The 22,964-nt window shown below is 34.6% G+C and overlaps 1 pseudogene; it reads right to left on the bottom strand.

Moving 5' to 3' along the window:
- Positions 1-6,760: 6,760 nt before the first annotated feature.
- LOC115029349 lies at positions 6,761-6,921 on the bottom strand (annotated as a pseudogene).
- Positions 6,922-22,964: the final 16,043 nt, after the last annotated feature.

Raw genomic sequence — 22,964 nt, 5'->3', positions numbered from 1 at the left:
CTCCTCCTCCTCCTCCTCCTTCTCCTTCTTTCTTCTTTCTTCTTTCTCTCTCTCTCTCCTCTCCTCCCCCTCTTTCTCAACCTTTCAGCTCAGCCTTTCCTTCTACTGTCCAATCACAGGCTCTAACCTTATCTGACCAGTTTCACCTGACCTCACCTTAGTATGGGCATCCCTCTTGAAGGACCAGAAAATGCAAGCAGCAATCCACAGAGTTGCCTTCTGTCTGTGGATCAAGATGTAGAACTCTCAACTCCCTTTCCAGCACTGTATTTAAAGATGGCCCGAACCATGCCATCTTTAATTCCACGGTGATAATGGAATGAACCTTTGGAACTATAAGGCAACCCCAAATTTCTTTTATAAGAGTTTCCATGGTCATGGTTTCTCTTCACAGCAATGGATCCCAAACAAGGACAGTCATCCTTGTCACTTACTTCTTTTGAGAACACTATGACACAGTTTAAATTCTTGGATATATCACCACAAAACAGACAAGTAGCTCATTATGAGTCTTAGCACAGTATATACACTGTAGTGGAAACATATACTTAATATATGGTAGGACCTGACAATCCTAGTATTAAACCCCCTTTTTTCTCTACTCTTTCTTGGAATGTCTTCACTCATTCATATGGAAAGGTAATGCAATTCTAAAAGTTGTAAATCAAAATATTTAGGTACAAAATGTTTAGGTATAAACTTACTTTATCATACAACATTTCCTACAGACAAATTCAAAGTCCATAAAAGGCCAAAACAAAAGCTTAACATGTTACTGAATTTGTCAGGGTGCAGAAATGAAAATTAATTGACAGAAAAGTATTCTCTTAGCTGCTTGAGAAATGGTGAATAGGCCTCCTGAAGCAGAGGAGGTGGGGAAGAGGTCAGCTGTGGAGATCACTTGAGAGAGGAAGGGAGAAAGATGAGGTGCAAAGGAACCTTGCAGAATAACGACCTGTGGTAAAAAACAAAACAAAACAAAACAAAAACAGTTTTCTGAGACCGATCTATAAAGGTGGAAGAAGAAGTGGAGATCAGCTTTATCTGGAAAAAAATATTTATAAATATAGGAAGTAAAGCAGTGTATTTTGTAAAAAGAAACTGAGTTCAGAATTTAATTTGAGATGGGAAACCATGTGTTGGATTGATTTTGTTGTTGCAAGACTTGAGCAGTAAAAATGAAGGGGGAATTGACCTTGGCACATATATTTCTGGGTGGAAATTACTCCACTTAATATTCACCATGGCTTCTACATGTATTTGTGTGTGTGTGTGTATGTGTGTGTGTGTTACCTGTTAAATATAATTCTAAAGATAAAATAAAGAGGAAAAAAAGTGAAATTACCCATAGATTGTATATATGTATATATACATATATATGTATATATATATATATATATATATATATATGTGTGTGTGTGTGTGTGTGTGTGTATATATGTATATATATATATGACTGAAATCTAAACCCAAGATTAGCTATACTAGTAATGTTCTAGTTACTTAGTTATTTCAATTTTACAAAATTCTTTAAAAATTACTAAATTATGAAGAGTTAATTACTTAAATCTGAAAAATAATTAATCCCAAAAGATTATCAGAATGAGGACTTGCAACTTCTAATATTGAATAGGTAATCAAAAGAATACTTTTATGAAATAAATATGAAATTAAGTAATAAAAATGATGAAATGCATCTAAATTTAATTTATTTAGTTTATGTAACTTGTGTTTCAAAAATCAATGTATTTAGCTCAATTGACAGAACTCATCATAGCTATATTAGAATGTAAGATATTTCATTTAACCAAAATAAATATATAAATACATAAATATAAAAATTAAAATACTGAGAAAAAAGACAATTCATTGATAATCTAATTGAGTTATTTAATTTTTTAGGAATTTCTTTTACTTTCATTACAGTTACTGCTATGTAACTTATAAACATTCTCATCTTTTTAAAACTCTTGATTGCTAATAAAATAACTCAGTTGAAGTTTATAGCTAATATGATGGCATAGTTTTCTATTGATCTCATTTGGTAATCTTTAAGATAATCTCCTACTTGTTCTCAATTTCTATCTCTCTCTACATCATACCCCAAATTTCTAACCCTATGGCGCTATCTGTCTGACAACAACAAACACAAGTTTTGCCTTTCATCTGCCACTGGGCACTCTCTGAGGAAGTCAAGGGGATCTATGAAGGACTAAATACTTTTTTCTGATATAACTAAAATTGAGACATAATCGAATCTGAATATATATATATATATATATAATTTCAAGTAAAAAATGTAACTTACCTAAAGACAAAACTTGGCATATCAGGTAATTAAATATTACTTAGAAAACCAAGTAGTACTGTCTAAATTGAATGATTACTAATTGTGTCCAATAGATTTATGATCTAGTTTTTATCTAGTTGTTTTTCTGTCTTATTTTAATTTGGCCGCATGTAAAGTTACTTTCCCCTCATGTGTTACTCTGCTCCCAGTCCAGGGGCCTTGACAGTTTTTCTCTCAGTCTACTTCAGGGCTTCTTTGCTACTGTGGTTTTAAAGAGACATCTTGTCTTTCACGCCAAGCAATGTGATCGTCATCGTGGCATTAGAGGAAGGCTGGGAACATATTCCTATAGGTAGTACAATCTATCATGTGGAATTTAGCTATTTCTCTCTCTACCTATGTGGTGTTATTTTTCTGACTTAAGCTGTCATGTTTTTACTTCGAAATATATGAGGGAGCAAGCACATTGTTGATTCTGGATAAATGTTTCTTGAATAAGTATATGTTGGACATACTATATATAGCATCACAAAAACAACAGATTTATGTGGTGTAAAAATATTGTTTTAAGTTATGCCTACTTCTGAAAATAAGAATGAAAGAAAAAAAACAGCACAGAACTTGTCAATTAATATTTTCAACTTGTAGAGAATCTGGGAAAGCGTATTTAAAAAAAAAACTTATTTTATAAAAACTGAGGAAAATATATGGCATTTTATGATTCCAATGAAACTGAATACCACAGAATGCGAAATTGAGTTTCTAATGAGGCCTAAGTTTTCCAAGCTGAGATTATGCAAAATGCATAATGCAGTTAAGGACCTAGGAGATATAGGCAGAGAGTAAGAATATACCCCTCACTATTTCAATAAATGAGTCTGCTTCTGCTTCTCATCTGACTCCTGGAATCTGTGTCATTGTGCCTTATCCACTACCCTCAATGATTGTTGTGGGGGAGGGTGGCGAAGGCTAAGGCATCAATAATAAACCTCTTCATTGACAAATAATTTAGTGTGTATTATGTAAAATGAAGAGAAACATTACTTTTTGGTAAGTGACTTGGTGCCACTTCTGACTACGTCAGAGCCAGGAAGTGGGATTGGGTGGGTTGGGTAGCAGGGCAGGGAAAGTGTATAGTGGACTTTAGGGATAGAATTTGAAATATAAATGAAGAAAATATCTAATAAAAAAAGAATCTGATTAAAAAAATAAACCTGTTTAATTCATTCGCATTTCTTCCTCGGCCTTATAGTACTCTTAATTTTAATATATCTATCTTTTGTTTGTTTGATGGGAGTTTTTACCTTTTGAAATTGAAATACAGCTTTTGAATAGAATGTATTCACATTATGCTCATCCCTCCCTAACTTTTCCCAGGTCCTCCCCACTTTTGTCCCCACGAAAACGCACAACTTTTATTTTTCACTCATTAGGATATAAACAGGCATCTAAATATAAATAGTAGTACTAAATATAAATAGTATTACAATTAATAAATTTAGGTATGATGAAAATAAATAAATAGAATAGGACAAAACAAACAGAAGAAACAGAACCAAAGACAATTGATGATGAAGACAATACCTACAAGCCACATCAAAAAGGGAGAAGCTAAGCAGGTGTCTACCGAAAGCTGTTATCTCTGCTATGTAGTTAGTGTTCTTACTACTGGAGACAAAAGGATAAAGGTAAACGCCAACCCAACTACAAACCCTCTGATCCACGTTGGTGACCTGCTTGCAGGTGGATCTGTTATTTCTATTAGATGCTTTTTGATGATTGTGTCTTCCTTTTCTTTGGAGGATCATTGAGAGAAGGACCTCAGTAGACAGGTTCAGTGAGACAGTTCTACTTTATTGCTGCAAAGGCAGGTTATAAAGTGTTCTTGGGGTTACAGGTGGGAAAGGTTGATTGGCCATAACACAGAACCTAATTATCATATGCCTGATGTTTGTGCTGAATCACGTAGCGCCTGCGCGTCTCCTCATGTTCAGCAGTTATTAACTCTAGTGTTTCAGAGCACTACCTCATCAAGAGAGTTCTTCTGTCGCTGGAGGGAGTCTAGACTGACAGCTGTGGATGTCATTGCCTGATTAAGTCTGCAGTTAGATGGTTAGTCTGTATGATGATACCTGGCATGGCTCCTGTAGATCCAAGGGAGATGGCAAGTCACAATGGAAGGAATTTCTGTCTGGTCTGTAGAAGAAGGGCTGACTCTTCTTAGAGTTAAACCTGTGAAGTAATCACATTCGGGATTGCAATACCCAGACAAAGGGATGTCAATGCAGGGGATTACCTTACAGCAAAAGAAGAAAGGGGTAATGCACTTTGGCAGTGTATCAGTAGTCTGTTGGTGCAGGTATAGAAAAGGGGCAGATGGATAGAGTAGATGTCTGATTAAGGAGAAGGATATCATGAAGGTCTGAACTGGCATCATTTCTTTGGGTGGATGTATTCACAGAAGCATTTCTGGGTACAGCAGCAAGCGGGGGAGGGGGCTAGAGGTACAAAGAAACAGTGAGAGACATTTGGGTGTGAATGTCAAATGGGAGGAAGTCACCAACATACTAAACATATCAACTCTGATATGATGTTAATTTTGTTTGTTCCTCCATTTGTTCTTTTATTTTTCCTGTAAAATAATATTATGATGGATCAACACAGGCTGTGGGTACAAGCAGTCAAGAGATGAAAATCAGCATTTGGGTATCTAGCAAACACCCTGGGATAGACCTTCTTGCCTGCACCCAGTATACTTGAGATAATGCCAAGGATCTGTCATACATATTATGGCAGTCACCCTCACTCTTCATGAGATAAATGGATCTCATCTCTCCTGCTTTGGCATGAGCTGATTCTTCAGTCGGTGTCTGCTGTATCTTGTAGGGATTGAAATAATGACAGCCCCCCATATGTACGAGCCTCCTTGAGAAATGAGGGGGTCTCTTTGTTGGAAAGGAAGCAAGCATACACATCTGGAACATATCCGCTGTCATTTGGGCATATCACAAGCTTTCTGGCACTTTTTTTGACACCCTGTTAGTGGGTAATCTCCGATCTTGAGTATTTGATTTCTACCTTGGTGTTTTTCTGCCAGAAAATTATGAGAGTATAGTGTTACTGGGTTAGGGCTAACCCAAGCATTGGTGTTAAGCCATTGGTAATGGGTAAAAACAGCCATTAGAATGACAGAAGATGCTTCGTGGTGGTGGTGGTGAGCTACATCAGGCTGTGTCAATGAGGCCTTTAAGATCCTTCCAGGTGATCTGCTTACATCCCTTTGAGTGCCTGAATCATTTCCCTTTTGTCTTTTGTGATCACCAGGCATGCTATCTTTTTGACTGAAAGCATCTTATTGGACATGTGGACTGCTACCCAGACAGGGCAAGGTTTGTCCTGTGGGAAGATACAAAGTGATTCCTACTGTCAGCAGAGGATCTTCTCTCTGACACCTCTCAAGTGGGTCCATCCATTTGACCATTAGGGTTGGTATATATGGTGGCTGACTCCAGGCACAGACATCAGAAGGGTCTTACTGGTAGCATTGATATTTAACACAATGAGTGTTGATAATGCCAAGTTTAATTGAGTGTTTGGTGGTAGGATGTCTTGTAATTTGTTTAATTATTTTTTAGTGTTTGGTGTGTTCTTTAGATGATGGCTTGGGACTGAGGATTGTGAGTGTATGCCCAGGAGTATGTTGAACAATTTTCCAAATCTTGCAGAAATTTTGGAATTGGAGGCTCTCAAAAGCTTGTCTGTTGTGCATAGCCCTGGGACTAATTATATTTGATGTCAATTCCATTCTCCTGTGAGTGGTTTAGTACAAGGAATGAGTCAGCACTCAGGCGATTTCCTGTAAACCTGCTACCCACATTAATTTGTAAAATAAAGTAGAGCTGATGGTTGGGCAGATAAGAGAGAGGTGGAGTGGAAGGCAAGGGGAGAGAAGAAGGAGAAAATGGAAGAAGAAAAAAAAGGGGAGCAGAACCACATGGCCTGGAGAAACCGCAAGTTCTAAGTGGTGTCATAAGCTGTGGAAGATGGTAGTGTAGCAGTAGATCTGCCCAATTTAGGCACACATATAATCATATTAACTGTGTTGTGTTTTCATTGCTGGGGCATATTTGGGAGGAGATTTATCACAACACTTGTCCATTATCAGTTTTGATTTAGAGAGGGACCCACCCCATGAAGGCAAAATTGGAGAACATTTGCTTAATCAGTTTCTTTGAGTTTTCTTTCATTTGTTCTGTGGCTTAAGGTGAAATGGGAATATGTTCCTATGGCAATGAATACAAAGTTTTGACTACCTAAAGATTTGATATGGATGATGTCAATCTGCCAGAGAGAACAGGCCTTAAGGCCCCTGAAGTTGGTACCCAGTTGTTGTATAGCAGGGGAAAGGATTAGGGAGGCATAAAGAAAACACATTTTAGAATATGTTTAAGGTATTTATTGAGGGTCTTGGGGAATTTGAGTTATACTCTTTTCAGGTGAATATGGGTCAACTGATGGAATTCTTAAGCAGCAAGCACTGACATATAAAAGGTCTTCATTGAGACAATCTTGTCAGCTAAGGCATTACCATTATACTACACTTGATCTTAGCCAAAAGGCCAAGAAGCAATGGCATTACCATTATAAAGCAGCCTGGGAAGGGATGAGTGTGATCATATATGGCTGATGAAAATGGGGCATGTCCTTCTGTAAAGTATATTTTAAATTGTTTTAAAGTATATGTTAAATTGTTTTAAACAGTGGAGTGACTTAGTTTGGGTTTTAATTCTGTGAGAAGACACCATGTTCACGATAATTCTAATAACTGTCTTATAGTTTCAGAGGTTCAATCAGTTATCATTGACTGGAAGCCTGACATCATCCAGGCAGACATGGTGATCTAGAAGGAGCTGAGTTCTACATCATGATCCAAAGCAGCCAGAAGGAGACTGTCTCTTCTGCAGAAGGCAGAGCTTGAACACTTAGAGTCCTCAAACCCTGCCTACACAGTGACATACTTCCTTCTACAAGATGGAAGGACACACCTCCTAATAGTGTCACTTGCTATAGGCCAAGCATTAAAACACATGAGTCTTTGGGGTCCAAACCTATTCAAAGCACTACGAGAAGAAAGGATGTTATCATCAAGTCTGACATAGGAAGAGCTATCTAGAGGAGCAAATTAGCTCCATAAATGTTGCCTGAATATAAATTAAATGATTCTTTTAGATATGCTAAGACTAGTAGATCACATACAGTTCTTCAAACTGGGCAGATTTATCAGTGAGTAGAAAAAAATGTGACTAAGGGCAAGTGTCTCCTTTGTATTTTGCAACTTGTATATCCTTTTTGCTATGCCCATAAAAGCTGTGCAGTCCTTGAGACAGAAGACTGAGAGAATAGTTAAGGAGGGAGCCATCTAAAGAGAAGTATCATGACTAGCAACTTACTCTTAGGATAGTGGTTGTCTAGCTTTCCTGGAAAGACTATGAGGCCATAAGCAAAAGAGGGATGGCTTCTCTGGAGCTGCTGAGTGTCTGAGAAGGGGGCATAGAAAACAAACAGATCAGGTCCTTTACCTATTATGTTTAAGATGTGCTTGATTTCTGTACTTATCAAGTTAGATAAAGCTTCAACCTCAGTGAGTAGTCAAGGCACTCCCCCTATTTGTGTATGGACCTGCTGAGGTTGATATAATGCTCCAACTACCTTTGGGGAAGAATGGACCTGGAATAATAGGACAAAAGATTTCCCTGGCAGCTGGGTCAGGAATCAAGGAGAAGAGGGGTTTTTGTCATTCTTAAGTAAGTCAAAGAGAAGCTCTAAATTGCTGATTGTTATGGTGAGCCAAGCTGTAAGTCAAATATTTCCTAGGAAATTTTGTAGGATATTCAAGATTAACAGATTGGGAAGGTCAATAATAGATAGATCTGACCAGACTGAGGTTAGGCTAATTTCTGTTTCTAGAAAAGTGATGGGAGGAATGAGCTGGGTGTTATCTTCTGTTATTTTAAAGGGTCTTTCTTTTAGGGCTTTTTAATCACCTTTTTAAAAGACTCACTAGGATTAATTTTTGATCTTGCCTTTTATCTTGCCATATTAATAGGTCATCCATGTAATGATATTCCTGGAGACCTGATTTATTAAGGGGTTTTAATAGATAAGCTATAGCTTCCTGGAAAATGGTAGGGCTGTTAACCATGTCTTAGGGGAGTATTCTCCACTCAAATCTATCAGCTGGTCCTGAGTTACTGAATTTATGTATTGAAAAGGCAAAGCAAATGCAATCTTATTTATACTTTAGTATTGAAAAGAAGTCATCTTTTACTGGTTTTATGTCTAAACCAATAGTGAGAAATTTACAGGTATGACAGAGACAAGGAGGAGGCCACACAGAGGCAAGTCCCAAATTTTCATGTTTTTATTAATTGCTCTTAAATCTAGAGAAGATTCCAGTCCTCTTCATATATATATATATATATAAAACATATATATATATATATATATATATACATATATATATATTCTAGTTGTGTTATATACATACATATATATATATATATATATATACTAGTTGTGTTCTTAATATCTATTGTTCATTCCTTAGGTATACTTTTAAGGTATGTTTCTCTATTAAGCTGGCTTAATCATTGAACTCCAATTCAATTGCCATGCTTTATAAGACTATATGTTTTATTGAATCTCAGGATTAAAAAATCCTTGAGAATGATTGTTTTGACTTTTTCCCAATAGAGTGTAAATAAATTGTATATTCATATACTAGAGATAAAGACTATTCAATTTAAACCACATGTTACAAAACTTTTAAATACTTTGTCCTGTATATTGTTTTTTATATTTCCAGTCATAATATTTTATTTTACTCCTTTTTTCAACTACAATGTGTATTGGTATACAACCATTTGAAAGAATTAAACAATTGCTTGGCTTAAAAACACAAAATAAAATGAATTAATTCAGTAAGTTATAGAAAAGCAGGTAAGATTACAAGGAATTCTTAGTCTTAAGTAAGTCCTGTAAAATATTTTTAAACAACCACTACCTTTCTCCACACTTGACCTTTGATAACCAAACATTTTTTTTTTATTCAGTAAAATCTCCTACACTCTAAGTTTTATTTTTTCTTAACAGTTGAAAATGTCCACTTTATTCAAAGCAAATAAAATTGAACAAAATTTTAAACCTCTGTATGCCAGGGCCAGTCTTTACATAAATGGAATAGGCTGATAATGAATTTTTTGAAGCTCAGACATGATTTCCACATTGTGCAATAGGTGAATAAGAAATAGTTCCATTAGCAACCTTCTAGACATGAAACATAGCTCATTATACACACCTGCCAACAGCTACATTAAACATTTAATAACAGTAGGAGACATCTTACCCTCATAGTAATAAATGAGGGCATTTTAGCATTTTCCTTTGTGCTTCACTGGTGAGTTTTTGTTCTTCTTTTCTAGGTAAGTTGCTACTTTTTAAACTTCAAACTAGCATTGGTGGTGAAATAAGAAACTAAATTTGCCATCTATTTTCTTTATAATATGATGTTACTATGGATATGATATTTTTCTTTTAATTGTTTTTTCTCATCATGCTGTTTCTAAGATGGAAAATAGATGAAAGATTTTCCCTTATTTTTACAAAAATGTTTATGTTTTAAAATTCTGATAAAATGTGTAGAACACTAAAGAAATAAAAACAAAAACAAACAAAACAGAACAATCATAGAGGTGAACTAAAATTCAGTTATTCTCTTCACTTTCTGATTGAGTATAATTGATAATTTTAACTTGAATTCTAATTATAATGCTCTGCATTTGAGCGCAATTAATAAACTCCTCATTTTCTAGCACGATATTCAGTGTCCTGAAAAGAAATCAGAAAACAAAGAAACAGACAAGCACAAAAGCAAAAGCAAAAATGTCAGCAACCTCAATAGAGAGAGCCATGGAAGAGCTACCTTGGCCTCCTCATATATACTGTCATTTCATAACGACCTTTGTATGGGTGAACTGAATGCTAATAAATGAGTGCTGAATTTTAACAATAGCAGCATGTTTCAACATACTGAATTTTCTCTATACAACATTAAAATTTCCTAAGTAATCCCGTTGTAGTATCAGAAAGAGCATTACTTAAAAAATAAATTCAGGATAAATTTCTTCTACAATAGACAATCACAAATGGCTTTTCTCATCCCATTTAAGTGTAAAACTAAACATAATCCAGTAAAATTGATTAATTGTGTGTTACACTTTCTTTTCTATGTTATATGCTCATAGACAGTAAGTTTCTGCATCATCCCAAACATCAGTTTTAATCGTATGTTTGAGATCTGGTAAAATACATATATAGCAGAGGACTGCTGGGTCTTTTTTTCAGTTAGAGAAGATGTACCTAACCCTCAAGAGATTGAAGGCTTCAGGGAGTGGGGAAATCTAGTAGGTTGGGGAGTAGGGGAACATCCTCATGGACCAGGAAGGATATAAAATCTGAAGTGTAAAAATAAAAGATTAATTTTTTTTTAAAAGTATAAAAATATCAAAATGAAATGCATAATTCTATCTAATTAATAGGAAGTTAACCAAAACAAAAATATGCATATTAATGAATTTGAAAACTGTAACTTCTCTATACCTTATGCAAATACAATTGTAACTGCTTTCAATAACTCATTAAAATAAATATAAAAAAATAGTGGTAAAGATGTGGGAATTGCATAATCCCTGTTCTAGTTGGGAATGTAAATTGTCAAAGCTACCATGGAATTTCTGTGGACTTCTCATTGTGGGGGTTAGAATAAAAATGTTCCCCGATAGGTTCATATTATTTAATGCTTAGTTACCAGAGAATGAAACTCTTTGAAAAGATTATAAGGATTAATACTTATGACCTTGTTGGAGAAAGAATGTCATTAGGGTGAGCTTTGAGATTTTAAAATCTAACAATCAGGCCCAGTGTCTCTTGCCTCTTCTGTTCACACTTGTACATCAGGATGTAGGTCTCAACTACCTACTGCCCCAATGCCATCTGTGTGGTCATTCTCCCATAATGGTAAATATATATATATATATATATATATATATATATATATATATACATATACATATATTTGTGTGTGTATGTCTGTGTGTGTTCAGTGGCATTTTATTGATCTTGTTATAATAGGTGATTTATAAATTAATTAATTTATATATTATATAAATTATAACTTTATAAATTATGAATTAATTTATAAATCAATTCACATGGAAAAGTGTCACATGAAATTTTACTATTAACATTCTATCATATGTTTTTCATTGTAGGATTTTGACATTTTTTCTGAATTTTTATGATATACTACACAGTGAAAGGGCATTCTTTTACAAAGGTATTATATTGCATACAGCTTTTATACTAATTAGAAAAATTTGTAAAACATTGGGTCGAATCAAGATGTGTAGGTTAGCAGTATTTACCAAGAATGTAGAGTGTTAGACTCTGGATTTGAGCCAAACCAAATGTAAGTAATAAATGCAAGTTAATGAAAGATTATTTCAATGAGAACAGAGAATGGGATCTAAAATAGTTCCTAAGCAAATTAGCCAAACTTACTTTTAATTAAAATATACTGACATGGAAATAAATAACATGGTGTGTATCTCCTTGAAAGCAGCTATTTCATTTCTAATCTCAAGCTACAAAGAAATAAACTATACCAGGGGCTTCTACTCAGTCTTTGCAACTTTTTAGGGATTGGAATATAGTATGTTTTTATTAATTTTAATAAATTTAAAACTGCTCATATTTAGCAACCTGAATTATGCATATTATGAAGATATGTACTGATACTTAATTTAAACATAATTCAAATACTGTAAAAATTTAAACCCGCATGGTAAAAGCTGCATGAGGCTACATATTCAGTATTCTGTATTGCATCCTGAATGAAATATTGTATAATTAGATGGCTGTACTGATCCTGAAAATATATAAATCTTTAAATAAAGACTGCAAAACAAAGAAAAAAAGTGAAACCACTTTTATTATCAGTGCTTTATTTCGACTGCTGCAATGTGCTGGGGGCTTTACTTCTCCAAAAACCTACATTATATTTTTGTAATAATCAAGTGATGCTTAAATCTTATTTAAAAATTATACTTGAGGAACCCAGAAGACAAATGTTATTACCATGTAATTATAAGTTGTTCATCTAACAATGAAATTAGAAGATGTAAAACTCTTCTTGAGCATTATCCAATATTTATTATTGGAAATTATCCTGGTATACTAACAAATATTATTGTCTGAGTGGTGAGCAACAATAAAATAAATCTCTGTATATGATTTCTTCTCAATAAAGTTGTAATTCTACAAGTAAGTACAAAATATGCACTGTAGGCTGAATTGGAAGGAAATTAATGGTATTTGTCTTGCTGCATGCATGACTACATTCATTTCAAATCCCTGTGTCTCACTTTTTCCTGTGCCATGGAATGGAGCAGTACATCATTTGGCTTCACTAAAAAGGGGCAAGCAGAATGCAACAGCTTAACTGTTAAACATTTTGGCAGCCAAACGCTGTTCAACAATTTGTTATTGTCAGATCATTAGGTTAATCTGAAGTCGTAAGAGGAGGAGGGCTGAGGGGAGGTTTATATGTCTAGGATTATTAAAAAGCAATTTGCACCGGAAACACATCCTCACCCTGGACTGACTTCATACATTTTTACCAGGCTCTAAGAAAATCTGATGTGCATTTTATTACAGGACTAAAGCAGGTTTTAGTGTAGTCAGGAGTGAGAAGATGGAAGGGTGATTAGCTGCTGTCAAATAGGAGTGGGGGACATGAGCTAGCCTTATGAGCTGATGTTTATATGACTTTCCCTCATCTTTCCAGCACCACACTTGCCTTTTAATTTCCCACACAATATTATTTTACAGACTCATTTTATGATTTCCATTCTTTGTAAGTATATATAAACATAATATATACATACACATATAATAGTAATGCAAATATAATTTTTTATTCTAGTGTGTTTATGATTGTTGATCAGGTCTATTGCCCCTGATTGTACCTAGAATAAATTAGAATAAATGTACACATACAATATTTTTCTTTAAAAAGTGTTGTAATTGATATCATAAACAGTTAAAAAATACAAAACATTTGACGATGGATGATGAGATACACCTTTATTCTGGAAATCCTATTAAAACATTCTGCACTCACATGCCTTCGTTGGTCTTGCATGTTTGTAAGTATTCTCAATTCTGCTCTAAACTTCCATTTTTCCTCTCTTTATTGGCATTTCAAGCTAATCATCTTACAATCAAAGTGGATTTTGATCAATATCTTTACTAATGACACATCCTAAGCATTTAAACAACATATCACTGGTTGATCTCTGCTAACAGATACTTCCATCAAGTATCTGCCCCTTGCAGGTACTGTGATACCTTGTCATTCTCCTTTCATGCTCTCTTCATGATTCTGTTGCTACTTCTGTATGAGATTTTTCTGTAAAAACCTCCTATTTAGTGATGCTTTTACTCAAGATTTTACTTTTATGCATTAGTCTTTTATTAGCTTTATATTTTACTTTCATGTTTATTCTTGACTCAGTTAAGAATATATTAGGAATATCTAATCCTAAAGTATATGAAAATTAACATTGACTACTTTTAGTTGAGCACACTTGAGAGAAAAACACTCATAGAAAAGGAGTAGATTGCCCCCCTATGTTCATATCAGCCTATGAAGTTCACTGAGAAGAGGTCCTTCTTATATTAGAATGAGAAAGTAATGCTGCTCACCAAAAGTTGGAAATGAATACAACAATGGATCTGTACAAATAATCTTACCCAAACCAACTTTATCCTCCACAATACGTATGCTGTTCATGGCCTCGAATCTGTGTCTCACAGTGACATTAAATTCACTCAGCCTAGCCCAGACTGCCTTGTTTCCACATATGTAATGTTCCTTTGATTAAAGGACGAAACCAACTTCTTGGTTTGGCTTTTTGTTTCTTTTCTCTTCCTTTTTCTTTTTGTTGGCTTTATTTTCTTTCAAGTGTACCCACATACATGTCTGAAAATACCTATATAATTTTATTTATTTCTCTTGCTTATGTTACATTAGTTATAAATAAAACTTTATAATTTTATAGATAAAACTAAAACAATGTATTATGATAATGGGTACGGATGATCTTTTGATCACGCTGAATCAATTTAGTACCAAAGACACATTTGTTTGATTAGTTTATAAACATTTGCCCTTGAATTTTTCCATGGAAAGCATGCAATCAATAGTCAGAAATTCACAGTTGTGTCTTCCTTTGGGGAGCACGAGGGTTGCTTCCACAGCTGTGTACATGCTAAGTCCCCCTTCCAACTAAACTGCATTCTTAACCTGCAAGAGTTCTTTTTAAAATTATTTGTCCCTGCTAATTGTTTTCAATAGAGATATCTCTATTGGCAAAGTCATTCAGAGAGAAAAACCAACATTACACTTAGGCTTTTCTCATTTTTACATCTGTAGCAGCCAATGAATTTTATAATGTCTTTCAGATCCATGATACACTTCTTCACTGTGGTTCTGTCTGAAACTAGTACATTCACTCACCATAAGTCCAAACCTCAAGCATTTTTACTCTTACACATGTTGTTCTAATCACAGAATCGTCATAAGTGCCCTACAAACAAATAAGTTTCTGCCACATAACAAATACAATTTTGCAGTGATTTTTCATTTGTCTTAAGTAATATTAGTCCTCTTTCCTAGAACGACAATGATATTTTTCTCAAAGTTTGCTGTTTCACACCAGACCATGTGGGATATTTCCCCTCATCACTCACAGTTCTGAAACCTAATCAAATCCCTGGGTTTGTTATAGTATTTTTTCAATCTGTGTTCTTTCTATTTTCTACTTTTAATGATAGTTCCCGATAACACAAGCTTATCCATGAATTTATGTGGCCCAGGATAACTTCATTCTCCCAATCCTCCAATTCCTGGGATTGCAGGAATGTATCATTACACCTGACAGAAAGTTTGTTGTTCAGTCTCATACTTTCAAATTTAATTTTTTTCTTATTTTTAACTCTTTTCTTATATATTGCATTCCAACCTCAGGTCCCCTTCCCTCTTCTCCCATCTTTAACCTCCCCTCTTCATCAGATCCACTCTTCTTCCATTTCCATCCAAAAAGAACAGTCCTTCCCCGGATATCAACCAAACATGGAATATCATGTTCCAATGAGTATAGGTGCCTTTCCTCATATTAAGGCTGGAAGAAGCAACTAAGTAGGAGGAAATAGGTAACAAAACAGAAAAATAGTCAGAGACAGTCTGCCCTTCTACTGTTATTAGTTTCACAAGAACCCCAAGCTACACAATATGTTCTAGCTTATTTATTTACTTATTTATTATTAGTTTTTGTGTGTTTGTTTGCTAGGTTGCTTATTTNCTCTCTCTCTCTCTCTCTCTCTATATATATATATATATATATATATATATATATATATATATATATATGTGTGTGTGTGTGTGTGTGTGTGTGTGTGTGTGTGTCACTGTGTGAAATAAATGAAAACACAATTTGTGGGAGTTGGTTCTTTCCTATCATATGGTATCCAGAGATTGAACACAAGTATGCTGACTTGGCACCAAGTGTATTTACCTACTAAGCCATGTTTCCTGCCATGCATTTTGGGGGTACTTTTTATTTGTTTCTTTTGCTAGGTAAAACTCAGTGTCCTAGAAACTTGCTTGGAAGTCTGGGCTTCCTTTGAATGACTCCAGTCGTCCTGAATCTCCTCCTGCTGAGTTCAGGCTTAGAACACAATACCAGGCAAAATTGTATGTGTCTTTTTGATAATTGTTTTCTGACTTAAAACTTAAAACCCTCCTAACTCTTCCCTCCTTTGTATGCACCCAACTTTGTGTTCATCCTCTTTGTTCTTACAAAAAAAGGAAGGGAGGAAGGGCAGAGTGATGGGGAGGAGGGTAACAGTTATCGTCCCAAGCACACACATCTGCAGGTCCGTTATGTCACATCAGTGTGAGGACAGAGAACACATCAGTCCTGTGCAGCTTCCATTCTCGTTCATAGCATCAGTTTTGAGTCCTGCTTTTGTCTAATTTCACCTTAGCTATAGAAACATCACTATTCTTGTTATATAATAGAAATCTTTTCCTTTCACTATTACTGTCACCAATAAGGTCAATCTAATGACTTCCACGGGTTCTTAGCAGAGGGTGCCAAAGTAAAGTATGGATGTAACCACAGACTTCTTTCCTCAAGTAGACATGAATTAGATGACTTCTGTATACAAGGCATCAGAAGTAAAAATGGGAAATTTAAATATTTTGAGAGAATGATTTTTAATTGGTAGAAAGCTACAAATAACAACTGAAAAAAAAAACAAAGATAAAATAAGAACTACCTTTTAGGACCAGTTGTTATGTGCTTCTTACAAGACAGATGAGTGGTTCATGGTTGACATTTCAGAGTTCTGATTGTAATGCAATGTGTATACAGCACAAAAACATTCTATGTACATGGATAGAAAGCATTTATTCTATGTGACAGAACAGTTCTCCTATCACACATTTTTATCAAACAGTTTGTTTTATCAGCAAAAGATGATTCTTGTCATTGACTCCATACTGTTTGATCATTTTTATTAGGCAATATGCTATGGAAACATTTGTAGTAAATATTCTGAAATTTAAAATTTAAGGTTCCAGTACACTTTTGTATTTCTTTGATATATGCAATATATATTATATAATACATTTTATATAGTGAGAAATGTGTTTGTTGCCATGTGAGAAGGTTATATTAAAATTTTGTCATTACATCAGCTTTTAAAAAATGAGTTTGTGATGGTTCATCCTGGTTGTCAACTTGACTACATCTGGAACAAACAACAATCCAGAAATGGGCGGCACAGTTGTGATCTAAATCTTGAACCTGGAAGAAACAGGCTTCTGACTGGGCATATAAATGGAGATCTTGAGGCATAGTGGCCATGAAAAGCTTAGGACAGGTAAGATAGTACACACAGTTAATCCCAGGAGACTGAGGCAAGCAGATCTCTGAGTTCAATGCCAGCCTGAGACAAAGTAAATTTCAGATCCAGGCATGGTGGTATACATCTTTAATCTGGGCCACACCTTCTGCTGGAGGTTCACATAAGGACAGTGGAAGAAGAAAGACACACTCTTCTTTGCCTGTGTGCACTTACTTGTCAGCACATCTGTTAGAACCTACTTCTTCAGAGTTCCAGCTTATACAGAAGACCAGGTGAAACAACTAACCTCATGGGCTGAAAAACTAGTAGATTTTTGGAGTTCCCATTCACAGCTGCCCATTGTTGAATTATTTGGACTGTAAGTCATCACGTTCCCTGAATATATAGAGGCATTCCGTAAGTTCTGTGGTTCTAGAGAACCCTGAGTATCACGGGGGTCAAAACACAAAGAAGGAATGGCAGAAAATAAACTGATACATTTCTACATAACTTGTTTGGGTATTCTAAAACTGTATTTCTTAGAACTTGAAATGAAAAGAACATCTTATACAAGACTTCTTATCAACACTAAGATTCTTTGAATATTCTTTCTAAAAATAATCAGTAAGAAATATTTGAAATGTACACAGGTATTTGAAAAGATGAATTGAATGCTAAGAAACAGTTACATGAAGCAGAATATAAAAATGATAGTTCATATTATTGGGCCAAATTTCCACAAGAAAAAAAAGACTAATAAAGTCTGTGGTTTCATTGACAATGCTGCTAAGTTTCACACATTGAAGCCATTGAATTATTAGGATAAATCACAGCTTCTCCAAGGGTCATGGTGCTTCTTATGTAAATAGTCAATATTGATGCTGTTCCTATCAAAAAGATGGAAAATACAAATAACAATATCTTCTAGATGACAAAACAATCAACACCTCACTTGGCTATAAAACAAGAAAATATTGTGCAGTGTTGATAACTCCAAGATTTTAGAGAAATTTTCTTCACTCAGAATGATCAGTGAATCTGGTCTCATGCATCCATTTCGGCATGACTAATGCATTTTCTTCCTGGCCATTTTTTTTTCTTTTTTTTTCCTTCTAAAGTGTTCCCCAGGTTACATCACACTTCTTGTTTTATGAACCACTCTGATCCTTTGCATGGCTCTCAATCCAACTTGTCACAAAAACTCAAGTTTAAATGTAGTCTGTTTGTGTGTTGGTTTTTCAGTCCTAGCTTTGCTTGTTGCAAGGCCTCACCTTAAACTTTTTTCTTGGTTTCAAATTGAATTGTTCTGAAGTTATCTACAAAGTATCCTTTTCTATCAAATTACTTTTTCAGTGTAAGTATGCACAATTTAAAGATAGTGATTTTGTTTTTTTTTAATTACAAGATAACACAGAACATTTATGGAAAATATATCTCCATTAGATCTCTGGTGATTTTTTTTCTGGATGTCTCCATTAGTTAATTCTATTATTTGTTTTCAATTTTCAGAGACTGTGTATCAAACACTATTCTTTTTCTTCACTTTTTTGTAGTATTAAGTAAATTTATATAGCTGAATGATAACTGTAAAAAAATTCCTGAAAGAAAATAAATGGTACTTTCAGCACCTTACATTCTGATTTTAGGATACATTCTTCACTCTAAGAAATTTTTGTATAGTGGAGGATATACACTTAATATTTCCTTCCTCCTTCCTTTCAAAATACTTAGTTTTCTTTTCTTTTCTTTTCTTTTCTTTTCTTTTCTTTTCTTTTCTTTTCTTTTCGTTCCTTTCCTTTCTTTTTTTTTTAATACTTAGTTTTCAAGATTATATGTATGATTATGTTGGGGACAATGTATATAATTGTATTTAGTTATATATTCTTTGAAAATGACAAACCAACATTTCTGATTTAAAATGTTTTCAGTTATAGCTGGTAGAGCTGTAAGTAAAATGTGTTTAATGTGTTTATCTTACTCTGAATAAAGGAACAGGGAAACTAAATATCTTGGTAGCATGCCCAACTGAAGCCAACACTTCCCGAGTTCACTCCTCCCACCTCTGTGCCTCTTGGTTAACTGATTTCATGAGTTTATTTGAATGGGTAGGTAAGTATGCTCATGATTTAATCCCTCTTTTTAACACTCACACTTCTTCACATAGAAGCTAAACCTTGAGGTGAGAAGCAACAGTAACATTTAGAATCTATATATACATGTTCCAAATTCAAAACTTTTATGTTAATGTATCAGAGTAATAACATAGAAGGAAGATATTAGTTAACAAAATTTAAAATAGCACTGAAATTTATATAAATAAAACTGAACTACAACAGGAATGACAAAGTATAAAACTTCTATAGTTAATTATTAAAATGTAAAGCACTTGAAAACCTGAAGGAGACAACAAGGTTCAAAGAAAATGCAAACCATAGATACAAGAACAAATTTGGTCATGCAAATAAGAAGATAATAATAATACATAACCTCATTAAGTTATCTAAGATTTATAGCTGTAGTAGTAGCTCATTCATTTCTGGCTATAAGCACTGGTGAGTTCATGGACTCAGTTCATCTTGCAATGCTTCGACAATCCATATAATCATTTTCCATCATACTGAAAAATTTCTCCTTGTCAAAATAGGATGTTCACATAGTAGCTCTAAGCAATATTGTGCAGCAGGTAGAACACTTTAGATACTTTGTTTCCATTTGTAACAACCCCTTTTTGAATTATATCAGTCTTTGTTCTCCAACCTGGCTTCTTCTACACTTATCAGTCACTTCTATCAATATTGTAAAGCAGTTGCTGTCAAAGCTCACTGTGGTCATTTTTTCTTAAAGCTACTGTAGTTAGATTTCTGTTGAGCATCAACGTAATGATTTTGCCTGTGCAAGATCATGCTGATCAGGGTTCTGGAAGTAGAATTAAAACATCAAATGTGTTAACATTCATAAGATGTTTCAGATGATTTTAGTATGAAGAAACGCATCAATTACTGGTACCTAACTTAATCTCTACTCTATGAAAAACAATGGTAGACAATGACATCTGTTGAATAATTACAGTGGGTTCATCACTTGATGATTGCAAGTCTGGTAGGCATGATATAAAATGAGAGAAAAAATTTATTTTTTTAACTTATAACAATTTAGGTATATACCAGAAAGAATATTTCACAAGCTGTGCCTTGCATGAAATAAAAAGTGATGTGATCTTATTATATATAAGATCTATTATATATAAAATTTAGGATTGAGTTCATATGTTTAGCTATACTTATTTCTCAGTATTCTCAGTTCTATTTCATGTATTGCATGTTACAAAATTGAAAACTAGAGTGTTTCTTGTGAAATGTTTTCTCTAGATTATCTAAAAAGAATAGGACAGTGACTTAAGGTTAATGCCTGGGTCTCAATATTGTATTCTACAGATACTTGCACAGACATGCTAGTTTCTACACGATACATAATAGATAGGAATGGAACCAACAAAATATTTTTCAAGTGATGAATGAATAATGAAACTGTGGGCCATATATACTATGAAATTCTAGTCAGCTATAAAAACATGAAATCATTACATTTGAAGTTAAATAAATACAACAAAAATTATACAGAAGAGGTAACCAAGACCCAGAAAGACAAATATTCTCTCTTGTTTATGGATCCTAATCTGCATCTTTAAAAGTGATTCTATAACCGAAAATAATTACAGGAACCATTAAATAAAAGGGACTACTGACTGTTGTAGAAACTCTAGAAAAGAAGATGTTGGAAGAAGTTCCTATAAAGAGGAAGATGGGAAAAAAGAGAAGATGTATTAACTCAGAAGAGGGAAGGCAATATAGGAGAGGGGTGGTGAATAATACTAAGGATATTTGAAAAGTCACAGGGAAATAATATTATGTTTTACTGAAAAATCATATTATGTATGTATCTATGAGTGTGTGGGAATTGAAGTGGAAATTTCTTGTTGTATCATGTGATTCAAACTCATGTGATGTTTGCAGGGTGTAGATATAGGATCCAACAGACAGGGTATGGGCACTTGAATAGATAGCCATGCAATGCTTCTTTGTTCTTGCATCTTCACTGGTCTTCGCATGACAAAGAACTCCTGGCATTGTGACTCCTGGCATTGTGGCTGGTCCTGGTCACTCCTACTCTCATGCTGATTCAGTGGAAGCCTCACAGTTTTTTTCCTAGATCATTTCAGTTACTCGTTCATAGCTGGTGACACTTTTGAACTGGACTGTTGATATCTTGACCCTACTAAACTTGAGTGTGGTTTTTTGTTTGTTTGTTTGTTTTGTTTTGTTTTTTTATCCTAACAAACAGAGAATTCAATCAACCTCAAATAACTACTTCTAAACAGGAACATATCCCCTTGTCCTATTTCCCATCTTTTCTCTCCTCTGTTTTGACACTGGACTAGAAGGAGGGTTGAAGAATTTGAGAAACTTTATTAAAGTAGGTTTTGAAAAATCAAAGCCTACAGGGAATACTTAACTAACTTAAGTAAATGTACTTCACTTAGAGTAATATTTGTTTCTCAAGAGCCATAGACTAAGAAAAATCCAGTCCTGGCCATGAGAAACTTTATTCTAATAGGTAGTCAAGAAAATGTGAGAGGCCCCAATACAATATAGATTATTGCTATGGTCCTAGGTTTCCCCAGAACTTCACTGTAAGACCTTACTATGGAAGACATAACTCTCCTTGGAAGCAGATCTTACAATAGTTGAGTTGTAGACTACGTGGAAGCCATGTCCCTGTTGACTAGTTCTCAAAGCACTCAAAAGTACTAAAGAAGCTGCCAAGGGAGAAAAGTGATTAATAATCTTATCTAACTGTTAAATCTAAAAACCTTTATCTAATCAGGTAAGACATTCCCACTTGTACAATAATGACATTTTTCTCTTCGGGGCAATCAACATCTGGATAATTGAACTTAGTCATCATTCAAAGGGAGAAATGAATGGCTAGTATTGTTAAGCTATCTAACTATTGTTGGCTAGTGGACACATGGACCATAGTAGGAAAAGCTGGAGTTGCCAGAGCATCTGTGGGAGACATCTTGGTTCCTGGACTCCACCAAGACTAGTCTGCACAGGTGTGAGTGTGGACTACAGAAGCTAACAGCTTCTGGGACAGGCATGAGCCACAGAGCTTCTGAGGCAGACTCTGTTTCAGGCTCCAGACAACCGGGCACCTTCCCTGCCAGAGGAGAGGTGTCTGCTCAGCACAGGAGACAATTGCCTGAGCATCTGCAGGAGACATCACAATTCTGAATATCTATGCTCCAAATACAAAGGTAGTCACATTCATTAAAGAAACTTTAGTAAAGCTCAAAGCACAATTTGCACCTCGCACAATAATAGTGGGAGACTTCAACACACCACTTTCATCAATGGACAGATCTTGGAAACAGAAACTAAACAGAGACACAGTGAAACTAACAGAGATTATTAAACAAATTGATCTAACAGATATCTACAGAACATTTTATTGTAAAACAAAAGGATATACTTTCTTCTCAGCACCTCATGGTACCTTCTCCAAAATTGAACATATTATTGGTCCAAAACAAGCCTCAACAGATACAAAAATATTGAAATTGTCCCATGCATACTATCAGATC

The sequence above is a fragment of the Mus caroli genome, chromosome 14 (assembly GCF_900094665.2).
Source record: "Mus caroli chromosome 14, CAROLI_EIJ_v1.1, whole genome shotgun sequence".
Taxonomy (NCBI): Eukaryota; Metazoa; Chordata; class Mammalia; order Rodentia; family Muridae; genus Mus; species Mus caroli.
The sequence above is the reverse complement of the archived record's forward strand: the minus strand, read 5'-3'. Positions and strand labels throughout refer to the sequence as shown.